The sequence below is a fragment of the Colobus angolensis genome, unplaced genomic scaffold (assembly GCF_000951035.1).
Source record: "Colobus angolensis palliatus isolate OR3802 unplaced genomic scaffold, Cang.pa_1.0 Scaffold89, whole genome shotgun sequence".
Classification (NCBI taxonomy): Eukaryota; Metazoa; Chordata; class Mammalia; order Primates; family Cercopithecidae; genus Colobus; species Colobus angolensis.
Genome location: NW_012122820.1, coordinates 1,456,956 through 1,462,643, shown reverse-complemented (window position 1 = coordinate 1,462,643; position 5,688 = coordinate 1,456,956).

Here is a 5,688-nt window from a genome sequence, read left to right as displayed (position 1 = left end):
GGGAAAATCGCTGAAACCCAGGAGGTGGAGGTTGTAGTGAGCCAAGATTATGCTACTGCAATCCAGCCTGGGCAACAAGAAGGAAACTCTGTCTCAAAAGAAAAAAGAAAAGACAAAATTAGCTGGGTGTGGTGGCACATGCCTATAATCCCAGCTACTAGGAAGGCGAAGGCAGGAGAATTGTTTGAACCCAGGAGGCAGAGATTGCAGTGAGCTGAGATCTCTCTACTGCACTGCAGCCTGGGTGACAGAGTGAGACCATTGTCAGCCGAGTGTGGTGCCCCAAGCCTGTAATGCCAGCACTTTGAGAGGCCAAGGTGGGCAGATCACTTGAGCCCAGGAGTTCAAGAGCAGCCTCGGCAACGGGGCAAAACCCCATCACTATTTAAAAAATACAAAAATTAACTGGGTGTGGTGGCACACAGCTGTAGTCCCAGCTACTCAGGAAGCGGAGGTAGGAGGATGGCTTGGGCCCAGGAGGTCGCGACTGCAGTGAGCTGTGATCACTGTACCGCACTCCAGCCTGGGCAACAGAGACCCTGTCTCAAAAAAGAAAGGAGGCTGGGCGTGGTGGCTCATGCCTGTAATTCCATCACTTTGGGGGGCCAAGGTGGGTGGATCACCTGCGGTCAGGAGTTTGAGACCAGCCTGGCCAACCTGTCTCTACTAAAAAAAATATAAAAATTAGCCGGGCGTGGTGGTCCGTGCCTGTAATCTCAGCTCCTCAGGAGGCTGAGGCAGGAGAATCGCTTGAACCCAGGAGGCGGAGCTTGCAGTGAGCTGAGATCGCGCAATAGTACCCCAGCCCAGGCGACAGAATGAGACTCTGTCTCAAAAAAAAAAAAAAAGAGAAAAAAACATATTGTCCTGGCTGCCAAGGGGCCTAAGGCCACACAGGTGGCAGTTAGCTCAGCCTTGCACATGCAGGGGTGACAGACCTGAGCCTGGAAGACATTAAATGTGGATATCCAGTGGGAAAGTGGCCAGTACCAAAATGGAGTCACTTATGTCAAACCCTGAAAAATGGAGCCAGGAGACCACGAAGGAAGGGCTCTCCCAGGTGTGCCAGGAAAGAAACTAAGGAATTTCTCAAAACCACAGTACTGCAGCTAAACTGCTTGCGTAAGGACGCCTGCCTAACAAGGGCCGTCTTCACCTCCAAACGAATGCCAACTCCTGCAGCAAGCCTGATACGGTTTGGCTATGTCCCCACCCAAATCTCCTCTTGCAGTTCCCATAATCCCCACATGTTGTGGGAGGGACCTGGTGGGAGGTCATTGAATCATGGGGGCGGTTACCCCCATGCTATTCTCGTGACAGTGAGTTCTCAGGACATCTGGTAGTTGTATAAGGGGCTTTTCTCCTTTGCTCAGCACATCTCTCTCCTGCAGCCATGTGAAGGACGTGTTTACTTCCCCTTCTGCTGTGATGGTAAGTTTCTTGAGGCTTCCCCAGCCATGTGGAACTGTGGGTCAGTTAAACCTCTTTCCTTTATAAGTTACCCAGTCTCAGGCAGTTCTTCGTAACACCGTGAGAATGGACTAACAGAAAGTCCGTGTCACCTGTGCTCTCTGTTTCACAGCAGCTTAGGTGGGCTTCTCCTTTCTGTGTTTTAGAAGCTTCCCGTCCCAGCCTCTCTGGATGTGCCTGTGGTCTGCCGTAGCATGCATATCCCAAACTGCAATTCCCCGTCATTCCTGGAGAAACCCTTTGGAGAGTCATCTCTCCGTCGTGGCCATGGCAGGCCCGTTTCCTGATGCGTGGAACGTCACTACACCGACACCACGGGTTGCAGCAGAAAGAGAGTTCTCAGGCTGCTGTACAAGGAGACAGCGTGAAGCAAGTAGGCTGCAGGGATCCTGTGGCCATCCGGGGGTCTCCCCATTGCTTCTGGTTCCCCCAGCCCATTTCTTTGGAATCCTGCCGACTCTGCTGTTTCATCCCTCCAGCCTGTGGCTAAAGTCACCCCAAAAGTGGTAGCAGGCAAATTCCAGCAAGGGACTGCCCCAAACCATCCTGAGGTGGGGCTGGTTAGTCCCAAAGAAGCGAAGCGCCAAATGCCAGGGTGATAAGCCCAAAGCATTTGTTGGGGGAACTTACGTACAGAGGGAGGAAGCACATCCTCGGGCCGACAGCAAGAGATGGAGAGGCTCCACCTAAGAATGCCTGCACCCAGGGGCTAGAGTGGAGAGTTTTACAAGAGGATTTAATTCGTGTGGCTCTCGTTTCCACATATTTAGCAACATGTTTGATCTTTCAGTGTCTCAGGCAACAACCTAGAGTTCATCAGTAACTGAGAATACTCAAGGTCCTGGCCGAGCTTCAAGCCTGCAGGGAAAATATGCAGTGGCCCAGGCTCTGTGCTTCTCAGGCAGGACACAGAGAGGAAGCAGGGGTTCTGGGGAACCTTCCAGTAGAACAGGCAACTGTCCAGACATGGGTCCTTCCCAGGAAGTTACTAGGGGTCTTACTGCAGCAAAGAAAGGAAGTAAAGCCAGAAGGAGGAGGATGCAGATTCCAGGAAACAGCTGTTAACAGAAAAGCCAAACTCTGAAGAAGACATTTTTTCCTTTTTCTTCTTCCTTTTTTTTTTTTTTTGAGACAGACTCTTGCTCTGTTGCCCAGGCTGGAGTGCAATGGCACAATCTCAGCTCACTGCAACCTCCACCTCCCGGATTCAAGTGATTCTCCTGCCTCAGCCTCCTGAATAGCTGGGATTATAGGCGTGTACCACCATGCCCGACTAATTTTTGTGTTTTTAGTAAGAGATGGTTTCACCATGTTGGTCAGACTGATCTCAAACCCCTGACCTCGTGATCTGCCTGCCTCGGCCTCCCAAAGTGCTGGGATTACAGGCATGAGCCACCGCGCCCAGCCTAATTTTTGTAGTTTTAGTAGAGATGGGGTTTCACCATGTTGTCCAGGCTGGTCTGAAACTTCTGACCTCGTGATCAACCCGCCTCAGCCTCCCAAAGTGCTGGGATTACAGGCATAAGCCACCGTGCCCGGGCTCTTCTTTTTTTAAAGAGGGCTTCATTCTGTTGCTCAGTTTAGAGTGCAGTAGTGCGATCTCAGCTCACTGCAGTCTCTGCCTCCCAAGCTCAAGCGATCCTTGCAGAGTAGCTGGAACCACAGGCGTGTGACACCACACCCAGTTAATTTTTGTGTATCTTGTAGAGATGGGATTTCAACATGTGGCCCAGGATGGTCTCTAAGTCCTGGGCTCAAGTGATCCGATCACCTCAGCCTCCCAGAGGGCTGGGATTACAGGCATAAGCCACCATGCCCAGCTTCACAAAATACTTTCAAGAGGTTTACTTTGAGCCAATATTAATGACTGGGGTCCCCAGGAAAACACACATCCGAGAAGCCTTGAGTAAGTGGTTCTGAAGTGGTCGGTTTACAGTCTGGTTTTGTACACTTTAGAAAGGCAGGAGTTACAAGCAAAGACATAAATACATACATGGAGGGTATATGTTGGTTTGGCCTAAAAAGGTGAGATATCTTGAAGTGGGGGCTTATAGGTTATAGGTGGATCCACTCGGCCGGAAACTGTTTTAAAAATTTCTCTGGGGTCCCCTTGGCCAAGAGGGAATCTGTTCAACTGGTGGAGGGCTGGCTGGGCGCAGTGGCTCACACCTGTCATCCCAGCACTTTGCTTTTTCTTTTTTTTTTGTTTTTTTTTGTTTTTGAGACGGAGTCTCACTCTGTCACCCAGGCTGGAGTGCAGTGGCCAGATCTTGGCTTACTGTAGCATTCGCCTCCCAGGTTCAACGGATTCCCCTGCCTCAGCCTCCCGAGTAGCTAGGACTACAGGCGAGTACCACCACGCCCAGCTAATTTTTGTATTTTTAGTAGAGATGGGGTTTCGCTATGCTGGCCAGGCTGGTCTCCAACTCCTGGCCTCAGGTGATCCTCCCACCTCGGCCTCCCAAAGTGCTGAAATTACAGGTGTGAGCCACCATGCCCAGCCAATTCCGGCACTTCAGAAGGCAGAGGTGAGCAAATAGCTTCGCCCAGGAGTTTGAGACCAGCCTGGGCAACATGGTGACACCCTGTCTCTACTAAAAATTTAAAAATAACCAGCATGGTGGTGCGTGTCTGTGGTCCTAGCTACTCAAGAGGCTGAGATGGGAGGATCACTTGAATCCAGGAAGCAGAGGCTGCAGTGAACCAAGACAGTGCCACTGCACTCCAGTCTGGGCAACAGAGCAAGACCCTGTCTCAAATACAAAACAAAACATAAAACAGTTGGTAGAGGGCTCAGGACTTTATTTTTCGTTTACATAGGGAATCCAAGAAAGGAGACGGGCAAAGTGAGTCTCAAGGATGAGAGCAGAGAAAAGCTCGAGGTAAGAGCTGTGCAGCACGGTCAGGAGGCGATCGGTCTAGGTCGGAACAGGAGGGTCAGACGCAGCGGATGTGTTTGAGCCTTTGGAGAATGTTATTGTTAGGCATGTGGCAAAAACGCTGGGGCACTTGAAAAAAAAAAACTGGCCATGGGTTAGTAAAAAGCTAGGTATGTGAAAATATTAGGTAACTATTAAAAGAAAAAAAAGATTGTACAGGAATTGTGGCATGGTTTTATACAGTAGCAGTGAACAGCAGGTACTCAATCGTGAAGAGATAAGCCTGGTTTCATTATGACAGCTGTGACAGTTGCAGGTACCAAAATGGAACTACTTCTACCAGTCCCTAAACAAATGGAGTGGAGAGGCCACGAAGGGGGAGCTCTCATGCAGGGATATCTGCAGCAGGCCTCCTCAGAAGACGCTCCCGCACGTCCTGCACGTTTGCCTGTAACCAGACTTACTGCAGGGAAATTCCTCGGGACTGCAGTATTCCAGATAAGCAGCTTGCACAAGGACTTGGGCCTGGTAAGGCTCTCTCTCCAACAACGAGCTAACACCCACTCCTGCAGCAAGCGCCCACGGCCAGTGGTTTTTGTTACAAAACGACTTTTGTGAGCTCATCTATATTTTCCCCTTCTCCCGGCCCCCTCGGATAGGCCTATGATGTGTCATGGCACTAACACCCTAGGCTGCAACCCCCTGCGATTCCCAGGTTAACTCACTTGTCCTGGAGAGCCTGCCTCTGGGTTTCCTTTCAGGTTGACAGTTTGGGAGCTAACAGGACCACGTGAGGGGTGCAGCGGGGAAGATCAGCCAGGTTCTCAGGGACCTTCTCCGGAAATACGCAATGTCTACAATTAAGAAATGAGAGGCCGGGCGCTGTGGCTCACGTCTATAATCCCAGCACGTTGGGAGCCCTAGACGGGCAGATCACGAGGTCAGAAGTTCGAGACCTTCCTGGCCAACATGGTGAAACCCCGTCTCGACTAAAAATACAAAAATTAGGTGTGCGTGGTGGCACAAGCCTGTAGTCCCTGCTGCTCGGGAGGCTAAAGCAGAATCATTTAAACCCGGGAGGCGGAGGTTGCAGTGAGTCGAGATCGCGACATTGCACTCCAGCCTGGGAGATAGGCCGAGGCTCCGCCTCAAAAAAAAACCAAAAAAAGAAATGAGAAAGTAGCAGTGCATTGTTTAGAAAGGCGGAGACTTCTCTGAGGAGAAAGCGAGAAACAAGCGTCTGCCTCTAGGGTGCAGAACCGGGGGCGGGAGGACGGGCACCGACTGCCGTTTTTCGCTGTGTGCAGGTCTGCGTGACTCAAAAGCCCGGACCGGGTCC